At 37.0% G+C, this 14,056-nt stretch overlaps 1 protein-coding gene and 1 long non-coding RNA gene across 10 annotated transcripts in view; one reads left to right on the top strand and one right to left on the bottom strand.

Moving 5' to 3' along the window:
- CDK19 (cyclin dependent kinase 19) overlaps positions 1-14,056 on the top strand; it is a 180,058-nt gene that overhangs the window by 105,597 nt on the left and 60,405 nt on the right. The gene's annotated exons all lie outside the window — the stretch shown is intronic.
- Positions 4,139-7,064, bottom strand: LOC309634643. The gene is made up of 2 exons (XR_014248276.1): positions 6,795-7,064; positions 4,139-6,343 (listed from the first exon to the last, which is right to left on the bottom strand). It is a non-coding gene; the product is annotated as an uncharacterized lncRNA (long non-coding RNA).

Consider the following 14,056-nt stretch of genomic DNA (forward strand, 5'->3'; position numbering starts at 1 on the left):
GGATCAATCCAAGAAGAAGATATAACAATTTTAAATATATATGCACCCAACATAGGAGCACCTCAATACATAAGGCAACTGCTAACAGCTATAAAAGAGGAAATTGATAGTAACACAATAAGAGTGGGGGACTTTAATACCTCACTTACACCAATGGACAGATCATCCAAAATGGAAATAAATAAGGAAACACAAGCTTTAAATGACACAATAGACCAGATAGATTTAATTGATCTTTATAGGACATTCCATCCAAAAACAGATTACACTTTCTTCTCAAGTGCGCACGGAACATTCTCCAGGATAGATCACATCTTGGGTCACAAATCAAGCCTCAGTAAATTTAAGAACATTGAAATCATATTAAGCATCTTTTCTGACCACAATGCTATGAGGTTAGAAATGAATTACAGGGAAAAAAACGTAAAAAACACAAACACATGGAGGCTAAACAATATGTTACTAAATAACCAAGAGATCACTGAAGACATCAAAGAGGAAATCAAAAAATACCTAGAGACAAATGACAATGAAAACACAATGATCCAAAACCTATGGGATGCAGCAAAACAGTTCTAAGAGGGAAGTTTATAGCTATACAAGCCTACCTCAAGAAACAAGAAAAATCTCAAATAAACGATGTAACCTTACACCTAAAGGAACTAGAGAAAGAAGAACAAACAAAACCCAAAGTTAGCAGAAGGAAAGAAATCATAAAGATCAGAGCAGAAATAAATGAAATAGAAACAAAGAAAACAATAGCAAAGATCAATAAAACTAAAAGCTGGTTCTTTGAGAAGATAAACAAAATTGATAAACCATTAGCCAGACTCATCAAGAAAAAGAGGTAGAGGACTCAAATCAATAAAATTAGAGATGAAAAAGGAGAAGTTACAACAGACACCGCAGAAATACAAAGCATCCTAAGAGACTACTACCAGCAACGCTATGCCAATAAAATGGACAACCTGGAAGAAATGGACAAATTCTTAGAAAGGTATAACCTTCCAAGACTGAACCAGGAAGAAATAGAAAATATCAACAGACCAGTCACAAGTAATGAAATCGAAACTGTGATTAAGAATCTTCCAGCAAACAAAAGTGCAGGACCAGATGGCTTCACAGGTGAATTCTATCAAACATTTAGAGAAGAGCTGACACCCATCCTTCTCAAACTCTTCCAAAAAATTGCAGAGGAAGGAACACTCCCAAACTCATTCTATGAGGCCACCATCACCCTGATACCCAAACCAGACAAAGATACTACAAAAAAAGAAAATTACAGACCAATATCACTGATGAATATAGATGCAAAAATTCTCAACAAAATACTAGCAAACAGAATCCAACAACACATTAAAAGGATCATACACCATGATCAAGTGGAATTTATCCCAGGGATGCAAGGATTCTTCAATATATGCAAATCAATCAATGTGATACACCATATTAACAAATTGAAGAATAAAAACCATATGATCATCTCAATAGATGCAGAAAAAGCTTTTGACAAGATTCAACACCCATTTATGATAAAAACTCTCCAGAAAGTGGGCATAGAGGGAACCTACCTCAACATAATAAAGGCCATATATGACAAACCCACAGCAAATATCATTCTCAATGGTGAAAAACTGAAAGCATTTCCTCTAAGATCAGGAAGAAGACAAGGATGTCCACTCTCACCACTATTATTCAACATAGTTTTGGAAGTCTTAGCCACGGCAATCAGAGAAGAAAAAGAAATAAAAGGAATACAAATTGGAAAAGAAGGCGTAAAACTGTCACTGTTTGCAGATGACATGATACTATACATAGAGAATCCTAAAGATGCCACCAGAAAACTACTAGAGCTAATCAATGAATTTGGTAAAGTTGCAGGATACACAATTAATGCACAGAAATCTCTTGCATTCCTATACACTAATGATGAAAAATCTGAATGAGAAATTAAGGAAACACTCCCATTTACCATTGCAACAAAAAGAATAAAATACCTAGGAATAAACCTACCTAGGGAGACAAAAGACCTGTATGCAGAAAACTATAGGACACTGATGAAAGAAATTAAAGATGATACCAACAGATGGAGAGATATACCATGTTCTTGCATTGGAAGAATCAATATTGTGAAAATGACTATACTACCCAAGCAATCTACAGATTCAATGCAATCCCTATCAAATTACCAATGGCATTTTTCACGGAACTAGAACAAAAAATCTTAAAATTTGTATGGAGACACAAAAGACCCCGAATAGCCAAAGCAGTCTTGAGGGAGAAAAACGGAGCTGGAGGAATCAGACTCCCTGACTTCAGAATATACTACAAAGCTACAGTAAGCAAGACAATATGGTGCTGGCACAAAAACAGAAACATAGATCAATGGAACAAGATAGAAAGCCCAGAGATAAACCCATGCACCTATGGTCCACTAATCTATGACAAAGGAGGCAAGGAATATACAATGGAGAAAAGACAGTCTCTTCAATAAGTGGTGCTGGGAAAACTGGACAGCTACATGTAAAAGAATGAAATTAGAATACTCCCTAACACCATACACAAAAATAAACTCAAAATGGATTCGAGACCTAAATGTAAGACCGGACACTATAAAACTCTTAGAGGAAAACATAGGAAGAACACTCTTTGACATAAATTACAGCAAGATCTTTTTTGATCCACCTCCTAGAGTAATGGAAATAAAAACAAAAATAAACAAATGGGACCTAATGAAACTTCAAAGCTTTTGCACAGCAAAGGAAACCATAAACAAGACGAAAAGACAACCCTCAGAATGGGAGAAAATATTTGCAAACAAATCAACGGACAAAGGATTAATCTCCAAAATATATAAACAGCTCATGCAGCTGAATATTAAACAAACACCCCAATCCAAAAATGGGCAGAAGACCTAAATAGACATTTCTCCAAAGAAGACATACAGATGGCCAAGAAGCACATGAAAAGCTGCTCAACATCACTAATTATTAGAGAAATGCAAATCAAAACTATAATGAGGTATCACCTCACACCAGTTAGAATGGGCATCATCAGAAAATCTACAAACAACAAATGCTGGAGAGGGTGTGGAGAAAAGGGAACCCTCTTGCACTGTTGGTGGGAATGTAAATTGATACAGCCACTATGGAGAACAGTATGGAGGTTCCTTAAGAAGCTAAAAATAGAATTACTATATGATCCAGCAATCCCACTACTGGGCATATACCCAGAGAAAACCATAATTCAAAAAGACGCATGCACCCCAATGTTCATTGCAGCACTATTTACAATAGCCAGGTCATGGAAGCAACCTAAATGCCCATCGACAGATGAATGGATAAAGAAGTTGTGGTACATATATACAATGGAATATTACTCAGCCATAGAAAGGAATGAAATTGGGTCATTTGTTGAGACATGGATGGATGTAGAGACTGTCATACAAAGTGAAATAAGTCAGAAAGAGAAAAACAAATACTGTATATTAACACATATATGTGGAACCTAGAAAAATGGTACAGATGAGCCGGTGTGCAGGGCAGAAATTGAGACACAGATGTAGAGAACAAACGTATGGACACCAAGGGGGGAAAGCCGCAGGGGGTGGGAGTGGTGGTGTGATGAATTCGGCGATTGCGATTGACATATATACACTGATGTGTATAAAACTGATGACTAATAAGAACCTGCTGTATAAAAAAAAAAAAATTCAAAAAAAAAAAAAGGACAGGATGCTTGAGCTGACTCTTGAAAGTGAGTGTCTGAGTATTTGCAGGTTGGGGTAAATTGCTTTCTGGCAAGGAAGGAGCTGTGGTATGAGGCCACATGGTGCATCGGGTAGCCTAGAGGCAGTTTGGTGTGGCTAAGGTAGGATGCAAGCAAGAGGCCAGCCAGTGAGAAAGCTGGAGAATCAGGATTGTCAAGGAGCTTCAGTATTGATATTTTCAGGAATATTTTTAGGGTAAGAGAAACCGCTGACAAAGTAGCATTATTTTGTTTGATCAGATTTTTCAAGAAAGTGCTCACATTTAATAGATAGCATAGATTTAAAATTGAGGTGTTCTGAACCATGGGATTTTATGTGAGATCATGTTTTTTGTTTTTTGTTTTTTTTTTAAATTAATTAATTAATTAATTTATTTTTGTCTGTGTTGGGTCTTCGTTTCTGTGCGAGGGCTTTCTCCAGTTGCGGCGAGTAGGGGCCACTCCTCATCGCGGTGCGCGGGCCTCTCACTGTCGCAGCCTCTCCCGTTGCAGAGCACAGGCTCCAGACGCGCAGGCTCAGCAGTTGTGGCTCACGGGCCTAGTTGCTCCACGGCATGTGGGATCTTCCCAGACCAGGGCGCGAACCCGTGTCCCCTGCATTGGCAGGCAGATTCCTAACCACTGCGCCACCAGGGGAGCCCTGTTTTTTGTTTTTTATATGGTGTGGATCTTACCGTATCACTATATTGACAACTGAGACTATGTTATTAGTAGTACCTGACTTAAGAATACCCTTCCTGAAGGATTTTTCAGCTCCTTCTTCTTCCTTCCCTATTCCCTTAGTTCTGCCCCCTCCTCACCACCTCAGCCTTACCAACCAATGACTTTCACAAGATCTTGTTGCCACTGTTACAGGGACATCTTTAAAGAATTTGTGAGTTTACAAGTAAAGGAAGGGAGGAAGCTGGGAAAAGGTATAGTGGTTTAATAGTTGATTTCACCATACTCGCTCATAAGGAGGCTGTTCTGTTCTGTATCATAATCCTATGTTGCTTGACTTTTTTAAAAAAATTACTTTATGTATTTATTTTTGGCTGCGTTGGGTCTTTGTTGCTGTGCGCGGGCTTTCTCTAGTTGCGGTGAGCGGGGCTACTCTTCGTTGCAGTGTGCAGCCTTCTCATTGCAGTGGCTTCTCTTGTTGCGGAGCACGGGCTCTAGGCGTGCGGGCTTCAGTAGTTGCAGCACGCGGGCTGAGTAGTTGTGGCTCGCGGGCTCTAGAGCATAAGCTCAGTAGCTGTGGTGCACGGGCCTAGTTGCTCCGCGGCATGTGAGATCTTCCCGGACCAGGGCTCGAACCTGTTACTCCTACATTGGCTGGCGGATTCTTAACCACTGCGCCACCAGGGGAGCCCTTGATTTGTTTTTCTTCTACTCTTTTTTTGTTAAAAAAATTCAAATCTTCAGCCAGTTAGATATTCATTTGCGCTAACATTAGCAAATAATTCTGGAAATGATCATATGCGAACATCTGAGCAGATGTTTACTTTTTCTTACTGCTCTATGGGTTTTTCTGTCTCTATATTTAAAAAATGTTGAAGTCTCTCCTATAGTAACAGAGCAAAACAGTATAAAACCACCTCTCTGAGCCCTTAGTGCCCCTCCATTCGTAACCAAGTGGTTTCTCCTCACCATTAACTATCAAGGGCAGCCTAGCTGTTGTTGTAGTCTGGATTTGTTTCCACCTTCCACCTTGGTTCAAAAAGTATTTATTGAGTGCCCACCACATGACTGGCCTTGTTCTCCTTGCAGTAAATAACGGTGAATAAGACAAGCATGATATCTATCCTCATGGAATTTATAGTTTCAGTGGAGAAAACTATTCTTTTTAAGCTTCCTCCATACCTCTGACAGAGGTTGACAAATCCAATAGACACTTCTCTCAACATTTGAAATCATTATCTGTTCTCCCTTCTGAGAGGAAGGAAATTCTTCTTGGATTTTATAACAGTACCTTTTCTCTCCTCAGAGAAGGAGACTTCTACTTCTTGAGCACATATTCTGAGTCTTTGTGTGATCCTCTTTCTCTTAAATGCCTCTTTTTCAGTCCCTTAAATGCGTGTGTGTGTTTTTCCCTCAGAAGAGCTCTCTGCTGATTGACCTTCTCATCTTCTCATGAAAACACTTCCTGGGCAACTTCATCTCTGTGCTAATGACTCCCCAGTTTTTTTGCCTCCAATTGAGTGCTGTCTACTGAGTTCCAGATCCGTATCCAAGACCACCATCAGTATGCCCCATGGACATCTCAAACTCATTAGGTCTGGTTCTAAAGTCAACATTTCTCTCCACCTCAAAGCTGTAATGCTTTTTCTGAAATTTGTAACATTATCTATTCACTTGCTTATAGCATCCTAGATCATTTGCCATCAGCCTATCAGTTACTAAATCCTACTGATTCTGTCCTGCCCTCTTTTTATCCATCTTTCTATCCTTATTGCTGTTACCCATGTCAGGTACTATCCTCCCTCCCTCTCTCGTTTAGACCTATTGGCCTCATCACTTCCAGCATTAGCCTTGGCCTATGCTCCCACACTCCTGGGGCGTATATAAATTATCTAAATTTATTTAGTCATGGAACCTATGTCTTTTTTTTTTTTTTTAATAAATAGGTATTTTTTGTAGTGGGTAATGTGAAGACTTCAGATGAAATAGATTGAGAAACTGATTGGAAATTGAATGTAAACTAAGACCACTTGACTGTTACTGAAATGAATAGCCCAGTTTGCTTTTTTTTTTTTTAAAGAAATTCACGTTCTTTTATTTATTTATTTATTTATGACTGTGTTGAGTCTTCGTTTCTGTGCGAGGGCTTTCTCTAGTTGCGGCAAGTGGGGACCACTCTTCATCGCGGTGTGCGGGCCTCTCTTGTTGTGGAGCACAGGCTCCAGACGCGCAGGCTCGGTAATTGTGGCTCACGGGCCCAGTTGCTCCGTGGCATGTGGGATCTTCCCAGACCAGGGCTCGAACCCGTGTCCCCTGCATTGGCAGGCAGATTCTCAACCACTGCGCCACCAGGGAAGCCCCGGAACCTGTGTCTTGAACAACTTTTGACTTCTAGGTTATATGAGAACTTAAAAATATAACTAAAAGGATTTACTGATACTGACTATACTCATATATGGAATGACCATACAGTTTACCAAGTAGTTAATATAGATATATATATATAAAAACATTAGGATATGTATAAAAATATAAATAATACAAGAGGTCATTTGTTAAATTCCGAATGAGTGGTACCTATAATTGCCATAGGGGTTTTTGTTTTTTTTTTTAAAACTGGCCAGAGGGGAGGATTTTTTTTTTTTTTTTTTTGGCTGTGTTGGGTCTTCGTTTCTGTGCGAGGGCTTTCTCCAGTTGCGGCGAGCGGGGGCCACTCTTCATCGCGGTGCGCGGGCCTCTCACTGTTGTGGCCTCTCCCGTTGCGGAGCACAGGCTCCAGACGCGCATGCTCAGTAGTTGTGGCGCAGGTGCTTAGTTGCTCCGCGGCATGTGGGATCTTCCCGGACCGGGGCACGAACCCGTGTCCCCTGCATTGGCAGGCAGATTCTCAACCACTCCGCCACCAGGGAAGCCCGCCATAGGGGGTTTTTGAAATGCATGAGATCATTAATAGTAAAGTCCTTAATGAATGGAAAGGAACAAAGGAAGTGGACAGCTGGCAAAGCTAGTGAAGGATGGGGGTGGATAAAAGGGAGAAAAAGATAATGTAAGGTAAGTAGTAAAGATACATGAAACTGAAGTTAGTAAAATTAAAAAACAAGCTTTCTGTGGATGCTCTGGCTGCATAAAATACATGGTGTGGTTGCCATGTTAGTGAAACCAAAGTCTTTTTTTTTAACTTAATTTTTATTTTGTATTGGAGTATACTTGATTTCCAATGTTGTGTTAGTTTCAGGTGTACAGCAGAGTGATTCAGTTATACATATACATTATATCCATTCTTTTTCAGGTTCTTTTCCCATATAGGTTATTACAGAGTATTGAATAGTGTTCCCTATGCTATACAGTAGGTCCCTATTGATCGTCTATTTTATACGTAGTAGTGTTTATATGTTAATCCCAAACTCCTAATTTATCCTCCCCCCCACCTTTCCCCTTTGGTAAGTGAAAACAAAGTCTTTTGACTTCATTGCCCTGTAGTCCTTTAATTTAGGGACTGGACTATGTTCCTAATCCTGTCTAGTCATTTTGTAGTTATCTGCTCTTATCAAACAGGCAATTAGGCAATAGATTGTGTTTGTAACCAGGACAAACACATCCTTTGACACCAAAAAAACAACTTAAAATACATGCCCTCATGGTCTGTTGTACGTGTATTTGAGCTATGTGGTCTTTTGTCAATATTCTAAAATTCTGAGATAGCCTAGCATTTTCAAAAATCTGTTATTTTGGTGATCTCTTTATAAACGATCTTAACTAAACTTTTAATTTCAATCTTGTCAATTCCAGAGATTATTAATGTGTATAAGTTACAATGGGGGGGCCATTCCAAATATATGTATATAGATTGATTTTTTAGAATTCATTCAAGTCTTAGCGTATGTCATCTGTGTCTTATTAATACATCTTTTTCCTCTTTTTAGAGTTTTCTCTGTGACTTTTGGAAATTATATTTTTTCTTCATTACCATTTCAACTAGTACTGTTTTTCAAGTTGGTCGTACGAAGTAAGAATTGACACATAAAAACTCAGTTTAGTATAAAACGATTCTTGGTTTTGAAATGGAAATTATAAGGTTGTTAAGATTTTTCCTGAACGCTCTATTCAAAATACTTTTTAACGTAATATCCTAGAGCAGTGGTTTTCAAACTTTTTGACTGTGATCCACTCTTGCTCTGGCGCTCTCTCTTGCTCATAACCTATGATGTGCACTGGTGTTTTCAATTATTTTCTACTCCAGTCCAGTTCAGTGATTTCACTTGGGGAGTGGGGGTGGGGAATGCTGTTTGCAACTCACTAAACTGATTTCATAATCCACTAATGGGTTATAAGTTGCAGTTTGACAATATCTTAGAGTAGATTTTTATAAAAATCAATTTTTAAAAATTGTAGAACATTATAGGGTAGCAAATCAAAATTATTCATAATTTGTTCCTCTAGGTAACTCCTGTTGACATTTCAGAAATATTAAAGAAAAATATGAGTGATAAGAATATATAAACATAAAAAAAAGAATATATAGACATAATAAGAATTCAAAAGATATAGAAAGATTTAAAATGAAAAATTTTACACTTCTACTTTCCTCAACCTAGTCCTCCTGCACAAAAGTAACTACTATAGACGACTTCTTCTGGCCTTACCAATGCTTTTTATGCATATGCTAGCACATGTATATCTTTTAAAAACACCAAGGGATGCTATATATTCTGTTCCATCTTTATCACTTAATATCACCAAAAATACAGATCTATCTTATTCTTACTGCATTCTTTTTAATGGCTATTTAATATTCTACTGTAGGGATAGACCTTAATTTATTCAATCAGTTTCCTGTTGATACCACTTAGATACTGTTAAGCTTTTAAAAAATTCCCCAGTCTGAGAGATGAAAAATAGGTCTCCATTGCTTCAATTTGTATTCTTAAATTAAGTGAGGTAGCCATATTTTCATATAATTTTTGATTATTTAAATTTATATTTATTTTTGTGAAATATCTATTCATATTCCCTACCCACTGTTGAAGTGTTTTTCTTAATGATTTTTTATAAGCTCTATAAATCAAGCAAATTCCCTCTAATGTCTTACAATTTGGTGAAATTCTCCAAGTTTGTTGTTAGCCTTTGTTTAGAATATATTTTCTGTGCAAAATAGTTTTGTAGTCAAATTAATCCACCTTTTCCCTGTGGATTTTACTTAAAAGGAGCTTTCCCCAGAGTGGATGTTTGTTTGTTTTAAGTTTATCAAAGAGTGTGATCAGAACTTATATTGGAGAAGAGCATTTCAAAGAGGACAGTCTAGTGAGATTTGACATTTTATATGTACATTGCAAACAGCCTTGAGTAGGCATTAAGTTTCAAACTCCAAAATCATTCACAGAAAGCTTGCTTTAATGTTGTCCTTTTTGCATATGTGCTCTGCTAAACACAAAATTATGGAAAGTTATAGTATTGTGAACTATTTTAATTATTATAGTGATTTCTAGTTTTTTCCTAATCAATGTTTAACATATTTTCATAAAAACCACATATGTCACATTGTAGTTCTTTAAAAAAAATTAAAGTTAACACTCAGTAGAAATAGAATTTATTGATTAAATCTAGTAGATATTTAAAAGAAAATAATAGAAGAAATAATTTTAAAAGAAAGAAAAGAAATAATTCATTTCATTGTGGAAATTCATCCCCCCTCTGTGTTTTCTCATAATACGTATAAAGATTTCTTAGCAGAGTAGGAAGGAAGTAGATTTTCTATTTAATGGAAACAATACAGTAGACATTTCCTGGATTATATTTTGGTTAGATCATTTAGTAGCTTTCCTTATTACTACTGTTAAAATTCCTGTGAGGTCTTCAGGAACTATAAATGATTAATTTATTTGAGCCTTGACTTCACTGCATTTATCTTCTCTAGAAGCACAGTGATATGAAATACATTGGATTATTGGTACTGATAATTTAGCCATTAATACTTAATTAAAACCCTTAGCTATAAATTGTAAATGTTAGTACATTTCCTTGTAGCATCTGGGGTGGGTTGTCAGACCATTGATAATGCCAGTCATTCCGAAAAGTGGAACATCTAACACGCATTAGACAAGTTCCTTCAGAAAGCAAAAGCATTTCCCTCTCCCTATACATCCTCAGCCAGCACTGTCTAGGAATTGGGGGGTGGGGGGTGGGGGGGGGAAGAGATGAATTCCAGGGCTACTTGGCTGCCTGTTTTTACTAAAGAAAATGTAAACTGTGCATTTTAGAAGTGTATTGGGTTGGCCAAAAAGTCCATTCAGGTTTTTCCATAACATCTTAACGGAAAACCCAAATGAACTTTTTGGCCAATCCAAGTTATAAAGATATGGGTTAGATGTAAAACCAGATAGTTTGAGAGTGCACTGAGATAAAAATAAGGTTTATTATGGGCATCTAAGATAAAACTACTACTACATTATTTTGCTGAATTAATTAATTACCAATTTCAAGTTATTTATTTTTCAGACATTAACTTTTTTGAACATTCTTATTTAATTTTGTTTGTCAGTTTCTTGTTGATAATGGCAGTTTTGAAAACAATATTCTCTCAATGTGGGATAAATGTCATCTAACCAACGTGTTTGAAAACCAATTCATGTACCATTGCTTTCATTTTCTTATTCAAGAAAACTTGTTGAATGCCTACTACTTTGTGCCAGGTCCTGTGCTATAAGTGGTTTTATAAATATTCATCTGGAAAGAAGAGAGCTATGCTCTATTACATATGATAGAAGTCTGCCATAGCAAATTTAGAATAAAGTAGGGATTTCATTTAATATTTACTCCTAGAAGATGAGTAATGAAGGAGTTCTTAGATTCGGTATATTCATGACATGATGAGAATATCGGCTAGTACACTTTTCTTGCTGGTTGAGTCTCTGTAATTCTCAGTTCACTCTTTCCAACAAACATACTTCATTAGGAGTACCTTCTCTGACTTTCCAGCCTAGGTTATGTCTGCTGTATATGCATATTCTGTATTTTTCTTAATAGCCTCATCATAATTATAGTTTTAAAATTATTTGCTTTATCTGCTTTCTCTTTGGTCTCTATTAGGCCATAAACTCCCTGAAGCTCCCTGTGCCTGAAATTTGCTGGGCACTTAAATGTTTATTAATGAATTTTGACTTTTTAAAGTCATTGCTACCTGCTGGGTACTTTCCATCATGTTTCTGCCTCATCCCCATGTCCCAGGGCAAGGCTTTACAAGAGACAATAGGTAATGGGTAGAACTCTGTGCAGTGGAGACCTTGGGAGCCCATTCATGATGATTGTAAAGGGAGTATTCCGAAGGTGAAGGCCACAACTTATGCCAGTTATGACACTCCCTTTATCAGGGCAAAGCTCACTGGTCCTTAAGTTGGATCTTACCTACCTGCCTCATTTCTGGTTAAAATCTTTACAGTGCAGTTTTATCTTGAATCTCAGTCTCCCCCCCCTAATAAATTGTTTGCAGGAAAAATAGATTTAGGCTTTTGGAGTGGATGGTTTTGAATGTTTTATTTGGGAGTTTTACCTTTGAAGCCATTTAAGATTTTAGGATGGGAGAATTAACATTATTAGACGTTTCATTTTAGGAAGATATCTTGATGTCAATGAATGAGATGTAGGCGATATGCATGTCAATGCATGAAAAGATAGGCGATAGATCATCACTCATTAATTCAGCCACCATTTGTTAAATACCCTGTGTCAGGCTTGTAGACAATGGAAATGTAGAGATGGAAGACATAGTTCCTGCATTCTAGAACCTTACAATCTATTAGGGGAGATAGATAATTAAACTACATTATAATTTTATTTAATTAGTGGCATGTTAAGAGAAATACAGAATCGAAGGAAACGCAGGAGAGAGGCACCCACTTGGACTAGGAGTTTCAGGGAAGGCTTTTTAGAGGCAGTGATAAATTAGTCCTTTCTAAAAAGCAAGTAGGCGTTAATCAGGTGAAGAGGATAGGGAAGATGTTTCCAGGCAGAGACAAGAGCACATGTATAAATACCAGTTAAAGGTTTATTTTAATTGTCAAGGTGAGAATTCATGAGTGATATTTAAAAGGTGGAGTATATAGCACTTGTTCAGTAACTGAACACTGATTGGTTTTAAGGTTTTGAATTTGCCTTGGTGATTGTGGACCCACTATTCTTGGGTGGAGGTGGGCAAGTGATGTTCAGTTTTGGATCTGTGGGTTTTGAGGTACAGTGGGATTTCCATACGGATGTGTAGAATGCACAGTTGGAAACTGATGTCAGAGTTTAGGGGTGAGATTAGGGGTAAAGATTGAGGTTTGAGATTCTCAATAGAAGTAGTAGCTAAACCTCAGACACATGGGTAAGATATCAAAAGAGACTGCAGAATAGAGGAGAAGGAAAAGAGGACTAGAGACAGAGGGGAATAAGAAAATACTTTTTTTTCTTTTTCAGGCAGGACCTAAATAAGGAGTTTTAAGTTAGTTTTTTATTTCTCTTCATTTTACTTCAAGGAGAAAAAAGGATAAATGAGGAGGAAATAAACATTTGTTAGGAGTTCGTATTTACTGAAACCCCAAAACACTAAAAATATGCCTAAAGTCAAAGATAAATTTAGTTTTGATAATTGTGAAGGTAGGGAAGGTTTTCAGCAAGGATCATTGAAGCAAGAAAAGATTTTCTGATTACCCCTCAATGAATCAGAATGCCCCTGAGAATTCCAGGTAATTTAGGTTTTACTTTGTAAACTCTTTATTTTGATTTGTATCTGTTTTATTTTTTATATTTAAAGTTTATATACTCAGAGTGCCATTGAAAAGTAACTACTGTAGCTGACTTATGGCCTTACCAATGCTTTTTAAGCATATACCAGCATGTATGTATATCTTTTAAAAATTCCAAGGGATGCTATATATTCTGTTCCATCTTTATCACTTAGTACCATATCTTACTAATCATTCCAAACCAAAAATACAAACTATCTTATTCTTACTGCATTCTTTTTAATGGCTATATAATATTCTACTGTAGGGATGGACCTTAATTTATTCAACCAGTTTCCTGTATCCAAGAAGTGTATCCAATTTTCTCATATGGAATATGTTACATAAAAGATTAAATACTCATATTTTTGAAGAACATATATGCTCTCGTAGTCAAGGGGATGTAAACTTCTTATTTCTTACAGACTGCACTTGGTTTCACATATCTTTCTCAGACCAAGTACATGTAGTACTTGAAGTCAGAGAAGAGGAAACTAGATTGTTTGTTGCAAATGGAAAGCGAAATAACTTTCCTATAGCTATACTATTATTATAGAATCTACTAGAGGAGTGTTTTAGGCACTTTGGGAAGGAGATGAGATGGCATTTCCCGTGGCAGCATCTCTCAAACACGTATCTCTGACTGCCTGGAGTGCTTAACCTTTTTCACTTACGTGTACAGCATAAGTAACAGCTATTGTTGGTCAAGAACTCGTAGCATGCCAGGCCTTCTACATCTGTTATCTCATTTAGTCCTCATAACATTCTTGCCAATAGTGGTAGGTATAAGAGTAATAACTATAATTTGTCAAGTATTTAATATTTTCTAAGCATTGTGTTATGTAGTTAATGTACATTTTTTTTTGACG

Source organism: Balaenoptera borealis (assembly GCF_965194805.1).
Source record: "Balaenoptera borealis genome assembly, chromosome: 9".
Classification (NCBI taxonomy): domain Eukaryota; kingdom Metazoa; phylum Chordata; class Mammalia; order Artiodactyla; family Balaenopteridae; genus Balaenoptera; species Balaenoptera borealis.